This window comes from Eucalyptus grandis, chromosome 2 (assembly GCF_016545825.1).
Source record: "Eucalyptus grandis isolate ANBG69807.140 chromosome 2, ASM1654582v1, whole genome shotgun sequence".
Lineage (NCBI taxonomy): Eukaryota > Viridiplantae > Streptophyta > Magnoliopsida > Myrtales > Myrtaceae > Eucalyptus > Eucalyptus grandis.
The window spans coordinates 7,806,739-7,829,176 of record NC_052613.1 but is presented as its reverse complement, the minus strand read 5'-3'; the positions used below and the strand labels follow the sequence as shown (position 1 = coordinate 7,829,176).

At 41.5% G+C, this 22,438-nt stretch overlaps 1 long non-coding RNA gene across 3 annotated transcripts; it reads left to right on the top strand.

Moving 5' to 3' along the window:
* The first annotated feature begins 10,565 nt into the window (after positions 1 to 10,565).
* On the top strand, positions 10,566 to 21,925 carry LOC120290148. Of its 3 annotated transcripts, none has more exons than XR_005547993.1 (15): positions 10,566 to 11,560; positions 11,660 to 11,737; positions 11,879 to 11,932; positions 12,045 to 12,134; positions 12,241 to 12,376; positions 12,484 to 12,591; positions 12,676 to 12,720; positions 13,541 to 13,604; positions 13,699 to 13,836; positions 14,290 to 14,330; positions 15,021 to 15,324; positions 15,919 to 16,152; positions 16,301 to 16,413; positions 16,496 to 16,562; positions 21,079 to 21,925. It is a non-coding gene; the product is annotated as an uncharacterized LOC120290148 (long non-coding RNA). The 3 variants fall into 3 exon arrangements; XR_005547995.1 differs by having other exon boundaries at positions 15,919 to 16,156; XR_005547994.1 differs by lacking the exons at positions 12,484 to 12,591; positions 12,676 to 12,720.
* Positions 21,926 to 22,438: the final 513 nt, after the last annotated feature.

Genomic DNA, 22,438 nt, shown 5'->3' with positions numbered 1-22,438 from the left:
TTTTTACTTTTTTCCTTTGTTTTCTTTTCTTTTTTTCATTTTTTCATTTTTTTTCTTTCATTTTCCTTTTCATTTTCCTTTTTTTTTTTTCTTTTTTTCCTTTTTCTTTTCTTTTTCTCATCTTCTTCTTCTTCTTCCTACGCCGGCCGGACCGGCGATCGGCTAGACGAGGGCCGGCGACCTCACCGAGCGTCGCCGGCCCCGCCGAGGCCAGCCCTCGTCGGCCGAGCCTCGCCGGGCACGGCGAGGCCGAGCCCCGCCGGTGGCCGGCCGACCTTGTCGGGGTTGGGCGAGGCTCGCTGTGCCACCGGCGGGCCGGGCGAGCCTCGCCCGGCCACCGGTGGGCCGGGCGCGCGAGCTCGCCCGCCCCCCGCCCGGTGGCCGGGCGGGCCTCGCCCGCCTGGAGGCCTCGCCCAGCCCTGGCGAGGCCCGCCCGGCCACCGGTGAGCTCGCCGGACCTCGCCCGGTCGCGAGCCTCCGGCGAGCTCGCGGACCGGCGGCCGGACCGCGGCGGCGGACGGCGGCGGGCGGCGGCGGCGGCGGGACGACGGCGGCGGCGGGCGGCGGTGGACGGCGGTGGTGGACGGCGCGGCGCGAGATGGCCGAAGGAAGAAGAAAATTTGTTGATTTTGATTCTCAAATTCGTTCCCTAACAAGAATCAACTTTTTTTTGTTCTAAATTCTTGTCCAAAATCGATTCTCGGGAACAAATTTGTTCCCTGAATAAAAAGTTACCAAACGCGATTCTCGGGCCGAAACCGATTCTGGGGAACAAAGAATCAGATTTGGCCCTATTTGGATGGTTACCAAACAGGGCCTTAGAGAATTTCTTGCACAGATTTTCGTTAGGTGATCCAAAAATGATATCATCAACGTAGATTTGAACAAGTAGAAAGTTTTTATTTTCCTTTTTAATAAATAGAGTAGTATCCACTTTACCTTTGACAAAGCTATTTTGGATTAGAAATTTACTTAACTCATACCAAGCTCGAGGAGCTTGTTTTAAGCCATATAGCACATTTTTCAGTCTGAAAACAGAGTCTGGTTTCTTTGGGTCTTAAAAACTGGGAGGTTGTTCTGCATAGACTTCCTCTTGGATAAATCCATTTAGAAATGCACTTTTAACGTCCATTTGGAATAACTCCAAATTTTATAACAAGCAAAAGCAAGTAATAATCTAATTGCTTTTAACCTTGCTACTGGTGCGTAAGTCTCATCATAATCAATCCCTTCTTCTTGCGTATATCCTTTGGTCACGAGTCTTGCTTTGTTTCTTATAACCTTTCCTTTCGTCAATTTTGTTCCTGAAAATCCATTTAGCTCCTATAACAGATTTACCTTTTGGTTTAGGAGTTAATTCCCAAACGTCATTGATTCTGAACTGCCTGAGTTCTTCTTGCATAGCTTCAATCCAGCTTTTATCAGTTAAAGCTTCTTCTATGCTTTTGGGTTCTATTTCAGAAATAAGAGCCACAGCACTATACTTTTCATGCCTTTTGGATCTTGTACGAATCCCTTCATCAATGTTACCAATAATGAGTTCTTTAGGATGACTAGACTTGTGCTTCCAGCTTGCTGGTTGGTCCGATTGATTGCTAAACTTCTTCTTCATTTGATTCTTCGATTCGTTCGTTGTTGTTCTTCCGAAGTCCGAGCTCTTCGGGGGAAGTAGACTTTGTAGGGTCCGGAGCAGTGTTGATTCTTCATTGAGTCTGAATCGATTGATCTTGAAATTTGACATTCATTGATTCTTCCACGATTGAGTCTTCTTATTGTATACTCTGTAAGCTTTGCTGGTAGTTGAATATCCAAGGAAAATTCATTCGTCTGATTTTTCTTTAAACTTACCAATTCGATCATTTGCATTTTTCAATATAAAACATTTACAACCAAACACATGAAAATAGGAAATGATTGACTTCTTTCCTTTGAACAACTCATAGGGAATTTTCTTCTAATTGGCTTTAGGAAAACTCTATTAATAACATAACATGATGTAGAAACAGATTCAGCCCAAAAATGAGAAGAAATGTTGCTTTCAATTAAAAGTATTTTAGCCATTTCTTGCAATGATCTATTTTCCTTTCCACAACTCCATTTTGTTCGGGAGTGTATGGAGAGGAGAACATACGCTGAAAACTAGATTCATCACAGAATTTAGCAAAGTCTTGATTTTCAAACTCACCTTCATGGTCTGTCCGTATGCTTGAAATAACATATCATTTCTCATTCTATACTTTATTAGCAAACTTTTCAAAATAAGAGAAAGTTTCAAACTTACTTGAAAGAAAGTATACCCAAGTGAATCGTGAATAATCATCAACAATTACTAGACAATATTTCTTTCCACCAATACTTTGAGTTCTAGTAGGTCCAAATAGATCCATATGTAGGAGCTGTAATACACGATTAGTGGAAACTTGATTTATTGGTTTAAAAGAACTTCTCACCTGTTTTCCCAACACACATGGTGTGCATAATTCAGACTTTTGATATGTCAGGTTGGGTAGTCCACGAACAAGCTTCTTTGAGGAGATCTTGGCAATTTGCTTCATATTGATATGACTAAGTTTCCGATGCCAAAGATTTGCTTCATCTTGAATTGAGATTAGACATTGAGATTTTTCTGGATTAATATCCAAAAGATAAATATTCCCATGTCTTCGTCCCGTGAAAGTCTGAGTGAAGTCTTTACTAGTCCCCGAACATATTCCTTCTTGAAAGTTAATTCTGAAGCTTGTGTCGCAGAGTTGACTGATGCTCAACAAGTTGTAATTGAGTCATTTTACTAAGGAAACGTTGTTTATTGTGAGACTTCCAATTTTTACTGTTCCACAACCAACAATTTTTCCTTTGCTGTTTCCACCAAAAGACACTTTTCCACCATTTACTTGCTTAAGCTTTATGAAACATCTTGAATCTCCTGTCATATGCCTTGAACATCCACTATCTAAGTACCATTTAACCTTTTTCTTGATAGTGACCTCGATTTCACTATCCGAGTCCGAACTGTCTCAAAAATCTGATTCTGATTTTGCCATTAAACAAATATTAGCACAATCATCATCACTTTCTTCGCATTCGGTATCACTCCAAGTTTCTGCTTTGAGTGTCTTTCTGTGTTTTTCAGCTTTTCCTTTCTTTCTCTTCAGCAAGGGACAGTTGGGTCTGATGTGTCCCTTTTTCTTGCATTCAAAACAGATCACATCTTTATTGGATTCATCATCCTCAGCAGATTTGTTTTGAAACTTTTGAGAACTTTGTTTCTTTCAATTGAATCTATTTCCCTTTCTGTTCAGCTTTCTGAATCTTCTTATCATGAGGGCAAGTTCTTCATCATCCATATCGTCTTCAGAGTCTGTAACATCAAAATCATCGTTAGATTTTATGGCAATAGATTTTTTTACCTTTGGGATCTTCTTTCTCATTAATTTGCTCCACTTCATAGGATTGAAGTGTGCCAACCAATTCGTTAATGGAGAGTGGCATGATTCTTTGAGTCTCCCTTATTGATGTCTTTACGTGATTCCAATTTTTGGAAAGTCCACGCAACAATTTGTTAACCTTCATAGGTCCTGAGATTGGTTGACCTTTATATTCAAGACCATTTACAATTTCTGTAAAACGACTAAACATGTCAGTGATAGATTCTCCCGGCTTCATCTTAAAGGCTTCATATTGACCGAGTATAATATTGATTCTGGTTTCTTTCACTCGATCTGTTCCTTCATAGGTAATATGTAGCCTATCCCAGACTTCTTTAGCTGTTTCACAAGATGATATTCTGTTATATTTAGTAGGAGATAATGCACAATATAAGGAATAAATTGCTTTTGCATCAAGAGCTTGTCTCTTGGTTATCTCTTCTTGAGTCATGTCGATAGCCTCTACAGCTTCTTTTCCTCTGTCTGAGACTGTTGTAGTTTTAGGAATGATTCATTTGTCTACCACATCCCATTCTAGAGGGTCTTTTGATCTTAGGAATGCTTTCATCTTGTTTTTCCGTATGTTGTATTCCTTTCCATTGAAATAAGACGGTCTGGTGTTGCTTTGCCCTTCAACCAAACCTGGAGCCAGCATACTAGCCATGGATCTTTAACTCTGAAGTAAAAACACTTCAATGAAATGAGTACACAGGCTCTGATACCCATTGAAGGTGCTAGTATGTGCACCTAGAGAAGGGTGAATAGGTGCTTAAACCAAATTTTGTGAAATATAATATAAGATCTTACTTTTGACCTGAGTCTTGTAGACAATATACTATGCAAGGAAATCACACTTATGCAAATAAAGTTACGAATTGAATTAAATAGATCAGGGAAGAGAAAAAGAACACGAAGCTTTATAGTGGTTCGACTTAATTCAAGCCTACGTCCACTCTCCTGCACTGACAGCCCACCGGCTGGATTTCACTATAAATGAAAAGAGTCGTTATAGTATCACGTCCTTAATTCCACAGTATAGAGACTCTACTACACTTCCTCAAGGCTTCACAAATGTCTAGACTCTCTTTTGAGTACAAACTTTCGCTCAACAATTGAATCAGCAAAGAACAAGGAGATTCAGACTTTGAAATTTTTCTATCGCACGCAGACCATCGAGTAACTAGAATGTCTTCCTTAAATACTCATTCATGCCTCCATAACCGTTGGCATCTTCCAAAAGAGTTTCTACCAATATTCCCGTTGGATAGAATCAATTAAGAAGATCTTGAGTTACTAAAGAAATGTGAGGATAGCCCACCGATCCTGCTCACCCATACAACCGGGATCTAGGTTTCCATAAGTAGAACCTTCCATGTGCAATTTGCTAATCAACGGATCAAACTTACTCGATTTAATTTAAAAACGAATAAGAGATCTTGAGATGCTATCTCCAGTCGTGAGATCTTTTTTAACCGCTAGAATCAAATCCTTATATGAATCTGGATAAGTCTTTTCTTCGACGGTCTAGAAACAGTTAATGAGGGCAGACTTTAAGTCTTGAGTCTGACTGTCTGACGGTCTTCAGACTTTGACGAAAAAGTCTTCTAATCTTTAGACTAGACTGATGGAAACGTTTTGTCAGCTTCAAAAAAAGTAGGGAAGCTTTCTCCACCAGTTTGTGCATGAAATTAGGACATGCCATCTTCATGAAAATTGTTCTAAATGCTTTGATCTTTTGTTATTAAACAACCGACCTTTTCAAATTGCATATTTTAAAAAAAAAAGTTTTGGTATATGTGATGTTTTCTAAAAAACGATTCCTAAAAAGATTATTCTCTAAAACTCGATTTGGTTTAAGGAAAAATCATGATTTGGATCATATTCAAAATGCCTGCGACGCTTGAATTCTAATGCGAGTCCCGGGCTAGCCTTGGCAATTGAATGCCTTTCATAGCCGAGACATCACCTTGTCTCAAAACTTTTCATGAATAATTTTGAGATATATTTTTTTTTGAAACATCACATGTACTTTTCATACATATAATCCCATCATGCATTAGAAATTGTTTGTGTTTGTGATTGGCGCATGCCTCTGTAATAAGTGACCAACGACGGTTCACTTTCTTGCTTGATTGGTTGAGAAACAAGGTTTAAAAGGCCTACATGTATGTTTAAATTTTTTGCAATGCATGTGATTTTTAGATGAATGGTAGGGTCGATGGATAATATCGAGGGAAAACCTTGGGATCATATCGATGGATGATTTCTTGTTTGATTGGTTGAGAAACAATGTTTAAAAAGCCTGTATGCATGTTTAAATTTTTTGCAATGCATGTGATTTTTAAATGAATGGTATGGTCGATGGATGATATCGAGGGAAAACCTTGGGATTATATAGATCGCTTGATTATGAGACTTAGTAGCATTATTGGCCATGCAAGAATATAATTGGTCAACAGTTGCTATAAGTCACCAAAAAATGGATTGGGTAGGTGTCTTAGTGGGACCATCACATGAAAGACAAAGGCCGACCCAAGGCCCCAAAATTTGACTTTAGTATTGCACTTCCTTTAAACGATTGATCTCACTATGATGTTTTGTTTTTGGTTGTTTTGATGTGTATGCTTGTTTCTTTCCATTGTATATAGCTAGTTATAAGTTTCGTAGGATAGGATTAGATTAGAACCTCGAAGATGGAGAAAGCGTGAAGACGATGGAGGTTGGTGTCCATTCCGACCATTATCATGTACTATTCATTTTTTCAACATATGTCTCGAGTTTCATTTGTTGTATAAAACCCGACGAATTGCGAGTTTTCTCTCATCTTTTTCAATTGTGTTTCTCTTTTATATTTTTTAGGATTGCATGATAAATTTATTGCTTTCCTTGATTGTTTACTTACTGTATTGCAATTTCAATTCCATTGATTGCTTTTTTTTCTTATTTTTTTCTAGAAATAGAATAGAATGAAGATGATCAACCACGCATGATCACTTAGTTTAGGACAAATGATCCCGAAATTGTAAAAAAAAAAAAAACGCATGGACATGTTAGGAAAACACAACATGCTCTTTAGGTACTGAAAGGGTGCTAATAGAAATATTAATGTAAGCCAAGTCCCCGAACCTAGATATTTGGTTGCGTAGAAATCGAGAGAATACTCCCGACTCTCGATTGGGTTTTCTAGCCGACCTCCAAAATGAGACTAATAGTGACTTCCGTCTTATTTTTAGGTTGTCATAAACAAGTAGACTGTATAAATAACCCATCATGTGGGGTATGAGTTTCGATGAAATTCATGATGGTTTAGCATACTCGACATGAGAGTAACCCAAAGGATGAAGTGATGCCATCCTTATGGGCGAACATGACAAGAGGGCTACCATTGTAAATGTACCCTTAAATCCAATATCCATACCCGACCCCTTTCTTCTAAGGTATGTCGCTCGTGTGGGTATAGATCGTGACACTCCACTGTCACGCGAGGTACAAGCATGGAAGAGCTCGTGATCTCGTGGAGGGAACTCATGAGAGGCTTGATCCAAAAGGTGGGGTGATGACATCTTTTGGAACGCGAGCCGTGAGAGAACTCTCGTGATCAAGTACCCCTAAATCGGACATTTCCCCCTTTTCTCTCCTCGCGATGATGAGGGATTCGAGGGCGATGAGATCGGGTCGCGACAGCGTCCACTCTACGGTTTGGGTTAGGTCATCAACCGATCCTTGGACTTTGGCGACGAACCACTCTAGTTTTATCATCTGACACTCTAGATCCCCCATTAGATCCCTTGAACTCGAACCACCACGGTTCTTCTTTCCCTTAGTAGCGCCATTCTCGGCGTTCCTTCCATGATCATCATAGTCGCCACCTATGACGAGCGCCTTATCAGATCGTGGATCAGCCATCGTGCTTGGAACGAACTCGCTTTGATACCACTTGTCACGGGCCGATTGATCAAGCGTTCCCTAACCTATGCGGTCTTAGAAATTCTCCCAAGCAACCCTTTGATACCACTTGTCACGGGCCGATTGATCAAGCATCCCCTAACTTGTGCGGTCCTAGGATTTCTCCCAAGCAGCTCTTCGCACGCTCAACTCACAAGGACCTTTTAGAGAGAGAAACTTTAGAGAAAGAAGCTCTGAACTTGTATTTCACTTGTGAATGAGATAATATAATGAAGGGGATGAGAACCCTATATATACAAGCACAAGACAAATCGTATTCGTAAATCTCTCCTCGATATAACGGTGGAGATCGTATCTCTCCAACTACCATCTATCGGCATTTATTACATAACTGTACAATTACCGTATCGCCCATCCTCAAGAGTATTTTAGAACACTCAAGAAAACCCTAAAACTCGGGGATACCAACTGAGGGTCGCTTGTTCCAAGGATGGGTCACGGCCATTTGTTTAGAACCCTCTTGGATTGTCCCTTCCTTCGAGCATACATATATACATATACACATATACACATGTACATATACATATACATATACACATACACACATACATACATATACACATACACACGTACACACATATATACATATATACATACATATACACATATACACATACATATATACATATGTATATTAAAGAGAGAGAGGGAGAGGTAGCTAGTGGGGAGGAGCACCTCATCTCACCGCTCGCCTATACCTCGGTCCATTCGCACTGTCGAAGAGAGCAGCACTCTTTACGAATATCGTCATGTGTTTTAATCAAAGATAAGGGAAAAGAGAATTTTTTATTCACCGACTACGGTGGTCAAAAATTGAGATAAGTGCATTTGATGTAAAAGTAGGGCTCCTCTAGCATTGATGCTTTAAGTTTTTCATTAGACTATTGAATTTGGTTGTTTTAAATTCCACTTTAATTATTTATAATCACTTATTCACTCTCTAGATGATAGTGCTAGTCCCAATACCCGTGAGCCCATGAGTAAGAAAGAGTCAAAAGAATGCTATATTAAAAAATCCAACTTTAGAATCACCGTGATTGGAGTACAAAGGAGATGCAGACATCCAAATTAGGAGGACTGCTACAGGGACTGAGATATGGTTATACTTGAGAGCCCAAGAGTGAGTAAGAGTCAAAAGAATGCTATCTTTGAAAATCCGACTTTTAGAATCACCATGATTGGATTACAAAGGACATACGGACGTTCTCCAAATTAGGAGGACTGCTGCAGGGACTGAGATATGGTTATACTTGAGAAGGAAACGACCTCTCTGTAGCAAAGAAAAGGAGCCCATGACACCCTCTTCTATATAATACAGGGCAGCCTCGAGCTTTGCTTGGGCATTTCAAAGCTGCACCCTCCTCTTCTTTTCTCCAGCTCCTTGAACTCTCTCTTCCGAGGAAACATGAGGACCACGCATACAGGTTCATCTTCCTCTCGCCCTCCAAGAAAACCACGGCAAAGTGTTCAGTCCCCGCCAAAAGAAACCGAAAAGATCCACGACGGGAACTGGTGCAGCAACACGTTCTCGAAGAGGCACAGGTGCATCCTTAGTAAAGCCTCTGAGCTCAGCCAACGGATCCTCGTTCATGTCGCCGTCATTATGTTCTCCCCTGCTGGCAAACCCAAGTGTTTCGGCAGCCCCTTGATCGAAGAGGTATTCCCAATGTACCTCTGTCACCAGTACGGCGTGAAGCTGCCAACGAGTGCTGAGGCTGAGAAAGAGAGTGAATCTTGCCAGACAGAGGAGGACTGCGCCTCCCTGATCATGAAGTACCTGGACCCCGTGGTCCGCCTGCTCAGGAAGTTAGTGAGTTTTGAGAACGACCCATCTTTCCTCCAAGCCGTTCGCCCTCTCTCTAGAAGAAAAATGCAGACAGGATCATCTCCCGACCAGAAAAGGTGCAGCAACATGTTCTCGAAGAGGAGCAACTGCATCCTCAATAAAGCCTCTGAGCTCAGCAAACTCACCAGTGCTCCTGTCGCCGTCATTATGTTCTCCCCTGCTGGCAACCTCAAGTGTTTTGGCAGGCCCTCCATCGAAGAGGTATTCTTGAGGTACCTCCTTCACGAGTACGACGTGAGTTCAGAAGAGAAACTGAACTGGGCCAAGAAAGAGTATGAATCTTGCCTGACACAGGAGGACTGCGCCTCCGTGATCATGAAGTACCTGGACTTTGTGATCCGCCTGCTCAAAAAGTTGAAGGATTTTGAGAACAACCCATCTGTTAATGCCGGTGCTGGTCATGAGTCTAGAGTTGGAGCTGGTCATGATCCTGAGGGTTCGACGGTCAACAATACTGATGCCGGTCACGAGTCTGGAGTTGGAGCCGATCGTGATCCTGAAGGTTCGATGGTTGACAATACCAATGCTGGTCATGAGTCTGGAGCTGGAGCCGATTGTGATCCTGAAGGTTTGACGGTCGACGTGTACCTTCCTTCAATGTTCGAGGAATTCGAAGCTATGGCACCTTCAGCTCATTATGATATCTTCGTCAAGCCCTACCTTGTTGTGGATCGCGGCGACTCAGCTGCCAGGGGTGAAAGTTCGGGAGTGGATTCCAACTCCACGGGTTTCAATCCAGACGACTGCCTCAGGACTCCATCGGAGAACTCGGCAGTCAGCTGTGTAAGCTCAGGAGAGGATTGACGACATCCTTGCAGCAATAAGCTGAATGCGTGACTTATGGAGTACGATTGTATATATGCGTGTGCTGTTTCAAATCACCTTTTAGTTTTCTTTCCTACTCTATCTTGTATTATATATTTCTTTTTTGGTCGGTTATCCTGTATTATATTAAGTGGAACGTAAAAATGCAATAAGTCGATTTCTTTCCACAGTTTCTAATTTTAACGGTACGGTGCCACATCGGGGTGTTAATAGCCTAAAAAGGGAATCTGATCAGACGAATCGCGGATTTCACAAATCGGTAAAGGCAGAGTACTTAATTATCAACACAAGTAAGAAGTCGAAAACTACTTAATTCGGGGATCTTTTAAGCTAAAATCCCAAGAGCTTAAAAAAAAGCCTTTTCAACCGAGGCTCTTTCTTTTTCGAGAAAATATTCAGATCTCACCACGTCATCAGCTGAGAGCATCTTTCGCTCTCATCCAATAGCAGCTCGGATGACGTGGAATCAAAAAACTGAAAACTTCTCTCTTCCTCTGCCATGGCTGTCGTCACTTTCGCTGGCCTCATTCTCCAAATCTCCAGATCTAGCCATTCATGGCCGAACGCATTCGGGCATCGAGGAAGACGAACAGTGGAAGACGAAGTTGAAGACGAACAGACGAACAAAGGAAGGCAAAGCCAAAGGCAAACAGAGAAGACGAAGCTGAAGACCACATCTGGAGCCGACAGCAGGAAGCCGAAGCGACCAGAGCTGGCCGGTGACCCGAAGATGAAGACGAGCAGACGCTGGAAGAAGACGAAGCCGAAGACGAATTGAGGAAGACGACGGAAAGGGTGACTCGGTTTGGATGTGCAGTTGGCCTGGACACGGCGTTGACGCCGGCGACGGCGGGCGGTGTGGAGGTCAAGCTCAAGAGGTGATGTGGAAAGGGGTGAGCGTGGTTCTCGGGTAGACCGGAGCGTTCGGTTCGCTTCCCCGTTCTCTGCCCAACCCCTGTCCCCGAGAGAGCTCGCCTCGTCCCGCCGCTGGTCGCCGCTCACACCCCGCTCGCCCCGCCGCTGGACGACGCTCCCCGCTGGACCCCGCCCTTACCAACTTGGGTAATTCATTCCTTCTTGTTCTCTTCTTTTACTGGGTTGTCATGATGGTTGTTGCTGTGCTTCTACTGGTGCGAGTTTGTCTAGCTCTGATTTCAAATCGGTGGTGCTGTACTAAATTCGTTTCCGATTTGGATTTTGTCAATTACTTCTGGGTCTCCAGGCTCTGGAAAGACCACCTTATTTCTAGCATTAGCTGGGAAGCTCGGCAAAGATTTGAAGGTAAGCATAAAGAAAGTACTTCTAGAGCTGTCTCAAAGAGTGAAATGTTTTGTCGTGCAAGTCACACAGGAATCAGGAAGAGTCATGTACAACGGACACGGGATGGAAGAGTTTGTACCGCAGAACATAAGTCAATATGATCTCCATATAGGAGAAATGACTGTTAGGGAAACTCTTGCTTTCTTGGTCAGGTGTTAAGGTGTCGGACCCCGTTATGGTGAGTTCAGGCTATTTTTCTGTGTTAATCATGATTTGAAGGATAAGTTGAGCAAGGATTTAGACGTATAATCGGTATAATACTACCAATGCATTTCAGAGATGCTACCAAAGTTATCAAGAAGAGGGAAGGAGGCAAATATCAAACCCGATCCTGACATAGATATCTTTTATGAAGGTGAGAAATGATCTCAATAGTGAACGGTGGAACAGTTTTCTGATTGCAGATTTTTCATCCACGTACTTTCTCTTATCTGTATGTGCAAAAGACGGTAAAAAATATTGGTCAAATGCTTCTATTGACCTTAATCTTCTGCAGGCAGCATCACTGGAAGGATAGGAGACTAATGTAGTTACCGATTATATACTCAAGGTATAATCAAGAAAGTGAAAACACCATTAGTCCGTTCTTCTAATTATGCCATGAAAAAAGGGAAAGACACAAAGACTTAAATTTCTCTTCTTTTTGCAATGCTTAATTTTAGATTCTGGGTCTTGAAATATGTGCCGACACAATGTTGGGAGATGAAATGATAAGAGACATCTCCAGTGGACAAAAGAAACGAGCCACAATGGTAAGACTCAGAAGGCCGCTTTAGCAGCCCATGTTAGATGATTGTGATCACTTATTTTTGTCAACTTAAGGTTGATTTTCTTTAATTTTGTGTTGACATAAAACAGGGGAGATGCTAGTAGGGCCAGCCAACATATTTTTGTCATCATGAAGATTTGTTCCTAGAATTTTAAAGAGGACAGTAAGCATTTGCAAGAAGGGAGAGTAGTTTCCCTTGGAGGATATGGTGAAAAGCTGAATATTGTAAGTCTGGAGCTTTCCCTAACATGCTCGGGTACTGCTTTTTTCACCTTTTCTGAATGATAACTCCTAATCTGACAATTTCTGAACGATAACTCCTGTATGTTTAGATTGGGTGAAATTTTAAACTGGAATTCTTAGTAATTTATATGGCTGGGGCTCTTGGTGGTTCAATATTCTACTTGGTGCACCATGCTTTCTTGCGTCCACAATTGAAGGTAAACTGAATTTATGGAAATATGTGCAGAATTATTTTGTGGGCTTGTAGTTAATGCAAATTATTATTATCTCAAACTTTGCAGGGTCAAGGAATGTTTAGGATAAACCATTCGAGAATGCCAGGATTGGTATGTATAGATAGAGCAACCACTATTGAGATGAACAATAATTATGTAAATCCACCAGTCACGTCCCGTTGACGTTAAGTTTAGGCCAAGTCTTTGAATGTTAGTTTGTCGATAATGTGAAGTGGTCTAGAAACAACGTGCTTTACTCTGTGATAGGTGATTGCAGTTTCTAGACCCAAAACATGAAATAGCACTTCCTATCTTTCATACATTATTTCGATGTGCGTTATCTACAATCCGAAACGAAGCTTGTCGACATGATCAGAAGTAAAGCATGCTTCTTGGTGCTGTAAGTGTGTGATACTATTTTCCAGAATATCCTGGGCTAGATTTAGGGAATAGCCTCGAAACCTGCAACTTTGAGGATAACTTGCATAAGGTATGATTGCATCAAATATTGTTAAAAATTATCTCCTGCAATGATGATATCAAGTGTGCATTGACAATTGGGAATATGTGATTCAGTGTGACACCACATTGTCAATGATGCAGTATTACCAATATGTTTTCTCCTAACTTAGAACCTAGAATAGTTTGTGAAGAGATGCCCTCGGTGATGGTTGGAAATGAACAGCCATGCTAGTGTAGCAGCATACTAGTTCTAACTTAAAAATTGCTTGCAACTTGTGAATCATGCTTTTGAATTATAGAAGTCACAAATTATGGCTATGTAGCTTATCAAGTTGCCAACGTCGGAAACTGTTTTCTGCAATCCATGGAATTTTTTCGAATCTGTCATGTACGAACTACCTGTGAGCTGGTATAATTGTTTTGGACCAAAAAATCTGGAGTTGTAATCATATATTTTTGGTTGGTGCAGGGAGACAGTGAGACATTGGAGGAGCTGCAGTTGCAGCGATCGCATGGCCCTGACTCAGGATAGGGTAGTTTTAAATCTTCTGCTGCTCATGTTGATTTCAGTTTGCATAACTGATTTTTTTTTTTTCCCCGTTGTGCTTCCCCAATTTTTTAATGAAGTGGGTGGTCAAGGTGATTGCCTCCAAGGTGCTGCTGAAAACTTATACAGTAGCTGGCAGAAATGGCTCCGCAGATTCGTCAAATGCTGAAAGAGCTGACATAACAATGGATGATGAACTCTCTAATCTGTGCGAAAAGGTGTGCAACATGACTACTATGGCAGGTGCATTACTGATGTACACTAATAGATAATCTTTGCAGGATTTGAAGTTCACAATAGCTCTTTGTTGTTGTCGATATATGTTTGCTGCATACATGGACCGAATTTTTTTTTTTTGTGGAGATCTTTTGTTGATTTTGCACTGGGAAGTATTTGCCTAATAGTTGTTGTTGCTCACTCTGTTAGCAGAGCAAATTGATGGACTTCCAGATGTATCTGACTTGTGATGTCCTTTTAGTGGGCTAATGGAGCTGTCAATGCTGTCATGCTGCTTGATATATTTCTTTTTCCAAAAGCCACACTCTACTTTGAATTTATTGTTCCAGTTTCTGCCATTTTACTAGTAATATTTCCATGGTTTTGATTATAGTGTTGCTTATTTTGGGGTCATTTTCAATATATATCTGAATTAATTTTTAATTACTGGTTAGGGAATTTTCTGGTCAGCAAAGACATGTTGAGGATGATCGAGGTATGCATCAATTCTTTTTTAATTACTAGATGATCACCTAGCCTTTTCACTGAATTACTTCTCTTTCTATTATGATCAACATTTTGGTCAGTTAATCCCTTGATTGAATCTAGACAAACGCTTGATGTATTGTAGTGTCGTCAGGATTGATGTATAATAATAGGAAAAAATTGCGTAACTTATGATTGCATCCAGTATTGTTGAAGAGTATCTTCTGCAACAATGATATCAAGTGTGCTGATTTCTTAGTAGTTGTTGACAATCGGGAATATGTGATTCAGTGTGACACCACATCGTCAATGATGTGGTATTACCAATATGTTTTCTTGTAACTTAGAACCTAGAATAGTTTGTGAAGAGATGCCCTCGGCGATGGTCCGGAATGAACAGTCGTGCTACTATAGCAGCATACTAATTCCTACTTTGTAATAGCTTGCAACTTGTGAATCGTCCTTTTAAATAATAGAAATCACAAATTATGGCTATGTAGCTTATCAAGTTGCCAACAAAGTGCTGGCCTTTTTGTCAAAGAAAAAGAGAGGCCATGTTAGTGCATGAGCGTCAGAAACTGTTTTCTTGCAATCTGTGGAAATTTTCTGAATCTGTCGTGTACAAACTACCTGTAAGCTGGTATAATTGTTTTGGACCAAAAAGTCTGGAGTTGTAATCATATATTTTTGGTTGGTGCAGGGAGACAGTGAGATATTGGGATTGGCTTACTTAGGAGGAGCTGCAATTGCAGCAATCACATGAGGCCGAGTCGGGATAGGGCGGTTTTAAATCTTCCACTGCTCATGTTGATTTCGGTTTGCATAACTGGTATTTTTCCCCGTAGTGCTTCTTCATTTTTATGAAGTGGGTGGTCAAGGTGATTGCCTCCAAGGTGCTGCTGAAAACTTATACAGCAGCTGGCAGAAATGGCTCCGCAGATTCATCAAATGCTGAAAGAGCTGACATAACAGTGGACGACGAGCTCTCTAATCTGTGTGAAAAGGTGTGTGCACCATGACTACTATGGCGGGATCATTACTGACGCACACTAATAGATAATCTTTGCAGGAATCGGAGTTCACAATAGCTCTTTGTTGTCATCGATATATGTTTGCTGCATACATGGACAGAAATATTTGTGGAGATTTTTTGTTGATTTTGCACCGGGCAGTATCAGCCTAATAGTCATTGTTTCTCACTCTGTTAGCAGAGCACTTTGATTTGAAAGTATCCGTCGAGATGGCAACAGTAGAGGTTGTATCAGGATATGCAAAGAATACTTATTTCAATTATTTAGTAGTAAGCTCTCTTGCAATTGCCATATTTCTTGGAAGATCTATATCCTAATGCATAGCAAGTCATTTATAATTTTTTTTTTTTTTGGGTCTAGAAACTCAAGAAACAAAACCTGTAGCAGGGGCATCTAAACATAGTAGGTCCATAAGGATTTCGGGCGGTTGGGCTAGCCAATTAGAAGGGAAAGAATTCGAGTACTGGGCTTTGACAACCCAATCCACAACTCTATTTTCCTCCCCATTACAAAACTCGATTTTAATATCTGGAAAGCAAGACAGCGGATCAGAAGCTTTGGTGATAGGTGCTAGCTCTTCCACCCTTGCTGATCGGCAGCTTCAACGAGGAAATTAAATTCAAGCAGTCAGAGTTGAGCTCCATTTTAAGACTTCTTCGAGGAGAGAGTACAGTGTGTGGACAAAAGCAAGGGTTTCCGTCTGATATACTGATGCAGCCCTCACTGATCTAGCAAAGCCATCGACCAGAGATCCGGCGGTGTTGCACACAATGCAGGCTACAATACCTTCGGTTGAGCCCAGTGAGTAAGCTCCGTCAATATTTACTTTTAAAGCTTCCTTTATTGGTGGTTTCCAATCTCAATCCGCCTTAATGAGAGCTCCGGGGTTCTTGCGCCGATTCCCTTTGAAATTTCCCCTCTCATTCCATTTCGCATAATTTTCAAGCAGATTCTGGGTGGATTGAATGATACCAGATGACTCTGGTTGGAGACCTCGGAATACGGTGCTATTTCGTGTCTTCCAGATAAGCCAAAGAACTCCTGAGACGAGTTCAAATTTCAGTGAGTTTCCCTGATTTCTGACAAAACCCAATAGCCACTCTTCTACACAGGTTAAACCATGGCTTTGAATATTGATTTGCAGGGCCGGATTCTCCCAGATAAGCTTCATCCAAGGGCAAAGCAAGAACAGATTGGGCACGAGGGGTCAGGTGCGATTCTCCTACTGAACAAGTTGTCCTTAGTAGAAAGGGCATTTTTACATAAGCTCCAGACAAAAGATTTTATTTTTGGTGGGGATAACATATGCCAAATTCTGTTCCACAGCATCCATGGGGGCTGAAAGGAGGTTGATATTTGATTGCTGTTGGTTTTGTTGCTTCTGTTCTGATAACATTGTAGGCACTTTTCACTGAAAAATCACTGGATTTAGTTCCCGTCCACACAATTTTGTCTTCTAAAACATTGTTTCTCAAAGGGATTTTTAGTATTTCGTTCGCTATTTGGTCACCAAGGAGTCCCCATATCGCCCTGTTCATTCCATGCATTTTTCTCTCCGTTGATCAGCTTGCTAACTATTTTGGGGTCATTCTTGTTTGCTGGTCCTCCTATAATTCCCCTCTTTAACCATTTATCTTCTCTGATGTTAACATGTTCACTTGTCCCCACTGACCACATAATCGAATCAGCAATTGCGTCTCTGCCCATAATAAGGCTCTGCCGTCCCCAACATGGTCGAGAGCCCTTTCACTGCCTGCATGAAGTTCCTCTGAGGGAAATAAAGACCCTTAAAGATTTTGCTCCATAATGTCATCGGTTGTTGGGTTAATCTCTGTGCTTGCTTCCCAAGCGTGGCCTTGTTGAAGGACATTAGGTCTCTAAACCCCTAGCCCTTGACATCTTTCCTTGTTTTCGGCACTTCCCACCTCTTCCAATGTGGCCCAGATTTCGAGCCATTACTTCTCCATCAAAATTGAGCTATTTTTCGTTCAATGGCACGACATATAGATGCTGGAGTTTTAAAGATCGACATGGCATATTGAGGTAATGCTTGAACCATCGTTTTAATGAGAATTTCCTTTCCTGCTCTTGACATAAGATTTTCCTTCCATCATTCTATTCTGGAATTTACCCTAGCTAGTATCCAAGCAAACATTTGCTTCTTGGATGCTCCCCAATCAGATGGGATTCCAAGGTATTTCCCTGTTTTTGCAATTTCCGGGATTCATAGTGCTTTTGCCATGTTACTTCTCAGCCTTTGCGGATAGCTAACGCTAAAGAAATCCTCGATTTGTTCGGACTAATCTCCTGTCCAGTTGCATAGCAATATAGGATATTTGCCAAGTTTTGGCATTCCAACACTGATCCACCCGGGAAAAAGATAGAATCATCAGCAAATAGTAAGTGGGGTAATGTTGGGCAACTTCTGTTCAGCCTAATCCCTTTGATACTTTCATCTTCTATCACTTTTGACATTAGGATAGACAGGAAGCTGGCAACCGGTATGAATAGATAAGGGGAAAGGGGATCCCCTTGCCTACTGCTCCTTGTGGGTGGGAAAAAGGTAACGGGTTCACCATTGAACTTTACACTGAGAGATGTTGTCACGCATTGCATTATCCAATTAACCCACCTCTCATCAAACCCCATCTTCATTACACTTGCTTCCAAGAAGTCCCACTCAACTTGATCATAGGCTTTCCTCATGTCTAACTTAACAAAGGCTTGAAATCATTTTTTCCTCTTCTGAATCCTTAGCTGGTGAAGGACCTCTTGGACAATCATAATGTTATCTTGGATTAGTCGACCTCCCAAAAAGGCACTTTGCTCCTCCTTAATCAAGACTGGAAGCGATGGTTTTAATCTATTCGCCAAGATTTTTTAATAATCTTAAAGGCAAAATTGCAGAGGCTGCTGGGTCTGAAATGGTCTAGCTTTTCTGGGTTTTGTATTTTAGGCACAAGCAATATGTGAGTCTTGTTTAAACCTGGTTGCATCCTCCCTGAGATAAAGAATTCTCTATCTCGTCAAAAATCTCTTGTTTAAGAGTTTGCCAATAGTGCTGGTAGAATTGGTCATTGAGGCCAACAGGTCTGGCGCTTTTTGCTGCTCCAAGCTGGAAAAGAGCTGCTTTAACTTCATCCATGGTGACTTTCTCAGTTAGGCTGTGATTCATCTCATCCGTGACCAAACTGGGGCAAATGTCAAGCAAAGGCTGCAAGTTTCTTGCTTCTACTGATTTATACAAATCCTGTAGTAATTCAGGATCATCTGCTTCTACTGCTAGGATTTCTTACCCACTCTGAATTTTTTAGCATGGAAATTCTATTTCTCTGCCTTCTTTGTATGGTTGTTGTACGGAAGTATTTTGTTTTTCTACAAACACCCACCCTGCCCCACCCCCCCCCCCGCGGAAAAAAAAAAAAAAACTTTAGCCAATTTATATGAGCGCATCCCCTAATGCTTCTCCTCGTCTCCAAATCTCTTCAATGGTTTTCTTTTTCAACTCTTTGGCTCTTCCCAAATCTTGACTGAGGTGTTGATAATCAGTTATGTACTGCAGCTCCTTCTTCAACTCTTTCATCATTTTCTGCCCATTTGATTATTTCTCCCTACTTCATCTTGTTAGATTCTATTTCACATCCATTTGTCTCACTACTAGGCTTTTTCCCACCAGGTCCGGAGCCTCCCAGGCTTATTTTATAATTCTTCTGCATTCCTCCTCTTCTAACTAGTAGGCCTCGAATTTGATCTCCCTTTTGCGTTTAACTGGATCAGCAAATAAAGATTGTAGAATGGGACTGTGGTCAGACCTAATCGCCGGCAAGGCAAAAGCTTCAGCCTTAGGGAATAGGACTCTCCACTCAATATTGCATAAAACTCTGTCCAGTCTCTCTTTCACAAATTCTACACCTCTGTTATTAGCCCAGGTGAAAGCACAGCCTTTACGCTCCAAATCCATTAACGAACAGTTATTAAAGAAGTCTTGAAATGCATTCATTCAATAGTACTCAGGAGGTCTCTTCCCAACTTTCTCCCAAGGATAGAGAACTTCGTTAAATCCCCCATAGAAATCCATAGACGAGTGTCATAAGAGCTGATGTTTGTCAAGTAGTTCCAGAGATGAACCCTCTGTTAGAAGTTTGTCGGAGCATGAAAGTAACTCTTACGGTGCTTCTGTTAAGTAAATCCTTACATGTCAAATCCAAAACTCCAGTGCAGCCAAATCAACTGTGATTGAAGCTTCATTGTTCCAACAACCCCCACCCACCCCACCCTACTGGGCGGGGATACCTACTGGGTTCACCGCAAATAAGTTCTGAAAATTTAATCTCCTTTTCAGCCTTTGTACCACTGGTTCTGGTTTTTCGTCTCTATTAAGAACAAAACGTTGGGCCTTTCTTGAGCCACTAAAGCTCTCAATTCTGGACTGTCAATGTTGTGCCCAACCCTTGGTAGTTCCAGCATACAAAAATCATTTGTCCCTCGGTGGCTATTCAGGCTTTCCACCAAAGCCCATTCTTTGGAATTTCCAGAAATCTGGATCGGAGTGTCCAGTAACATCATTTCATCAGATACAAGAGGGTCATTCTTTTGGCGTCTTGCTTTCTAGCTACCTGAGACCTTAAAGGTCTTTGGCTTTGTCTTTAGATTTCCAGTCTTCAACATGTCTGGAAGGGGAATCTGGTCTGCCTGAGCATTACTTGGTCCCGTGAGTAACAGGAGAGGTCCCTGGTTTTTCGCTTGTCCATGATACTGTGCAGGGACTTTCCTTTGTCCAAGTTACCTTTGTTTATTCTCTCCTTTTGAATTTTCTCCCAGTCGAGGCTGTTAATGTTTTCTCTTGGGTCCTGCATCAACAACGCAGGAGATTCTAGAACAATTTCTTCCTCAAACACTTCCTCATCCCTTCCGCCATTAAAGAGTTTCCATAAAGGACGATGCTCATTTACCTCAGTTTTCAACCAATGGCCGAACTTCACATCTATACCCGCTTCAAATTAATCCTCATCAAAGGGAACCAGCTCGCAATGCTTAGCATAGTGCCCAATTCGCCCACATGAGTAACAGTAATGTGGTAGTCTTTCGTATTTAAAATCCACCCAGTGTTTCTGCGCTTTAAAACTTATAAAAGTACCTGGTAAAAGAGGGTCATCCAGCTTTAGAGTTACCCTTACCTTGTCCATTCTAGAGGCTGTGAAACTTATATCATCAGCCTTTATCACGTCAACTAACCTGGGACAGAAGCTGCGGTGTGTAACCCCTTCTCTGTGGATAATTCATAAGGTAGTCCATGTATTTTAACCCGAAAAGGACAGTGGAAAAAGGTGCAATTTTTTTTTTTTTTGGGGGGTGTATGTGGATGTATTCTTCCCATTGCTTCAATACTAATAAATGATTAGCAAAGCACCATGATCCCGACAATACCCTTTCCTTTTCAGTTTCATATTTAAATGTGAAGGCGAACAATCCTGGACTAACTTGTTTAAAGTAGAAATTGTCCGTGCACCAAGCCTTCTTCATCGTATTCAGAAAAGCTTGGATGTTAATAGCTGGTTTTGGGAACAGTTGCCCAGAAAGGGTGAGGCAGTAATCCATCATCTGCCGTTCTGTAACAGAATCATCTAGCACTGCTTATTTGTTTTCGGACCAGAGGCTACCCAGTCTCTTGCTTATCAGATTGAGATGGGCTTCCACTGACTCCTATTCCTCCATTGTTCCTTGCAGGTGAGTGCGTGGAGAGGTCCGAGAGTTGTAGAGAGCAACCAGTCCTCACCTAAGTCTTTGGGGTTGCTGCACTTAAGGGGGACTGACTTCACCTTCAATGAAGGAAATAAGTAGAGCATTCGCCAAAGGCGGGGGAGGGTTTTACGAAGACAATGAGAAGGGTGGTTGAAAGAGGAAGAGAAAGGGAAACTGTATTAGGGGATTAGGGTTTAAGGTGGGTTTGGAGGGTTAGGGTTTCTACCTCCATGGGGAGTAGAGGCCATCTCTTCCAGGCGAGAGAGCATTTATAATTGGTCTGTTTACTAGAAACATCTAACGATTCTCTGAAAGCTATTCGCCTTTAGGTGCACACGAACTGGATGGATCTCATCTTTTGGATCGCATGGGTTCTGCATGGATTTCAATGATTTAAGGGTCGAGATTTGCTGGGCTAATGAATATGCGGAGCATCTAGACAACCTTCCAGCTTAAAGGCAAATCTCTCCTACCCGACCTCTGATGGGAGGGGAACACAAATTTTCTCATTTACAGGTAAATATAACACATGCGATGTTGTTTCGACTAATTGGTCGGGTTGTTCTTGCGCTTAGTTGATAGGTCGGGTTGTTCTTGCGCTTAGTTGATAGGTCGGGTTGTTCTTGCGCTTAGTTGATAACTATAGCTCGTAAGGTATCAAGCACTCTGTCTGAGTTTTCCAAGGAAGAAAGAGCTTTTCCCTTGTCACAGATGATAACAGTCTCTTCGGCTTGTAGAATTGTATTGTTCATCTATACCTCAGTATCCTATTGGGTTTGAAACATAAAATTCAAATTTTGTAAACTGGTCTTACTATTGCCCTTATGCTTTGTAATAGTGCTTTCTGTGTACACAGAACAACTTTGAAAAAGTTAAATGCTAATGAATCATGTATATGGGATAATCTTTCATGAATGTTTTCCTTAAAGGAAAAGGCTGAAGTTTCCTTTTTATTATTATTATTATTATTATTTTGGGTCGGTAAAAGATCATTTAATTGCAAAAAGGAAATGTAGATGGATACATCAGATGTGCTTAAAAAACATAACAATTCCAAGAGAGGTGGTGGGATAAATGAGGCCCAATATAGAGGATGAGTGTTGCAGAGTTGGGCTTTGGCGACCCAATCCATAACCTTATTATGAGTCCTAGAGCATTGGACTAAGCGAAGGTTGGGCAAAAAAGTCAATAAAGTACTGCACTTTTGGACCAGTTCTCTTGCTGCTCACGTGGGTTGGTCAGCACCAAATACTTGCTGAACTAAAGATAGACTGTAAGTAGGAGTGAACGGTTTCGGGTTTTGGGCTTTTAGGTTCCGTATAGGTTTCACTTGGAATATATAACC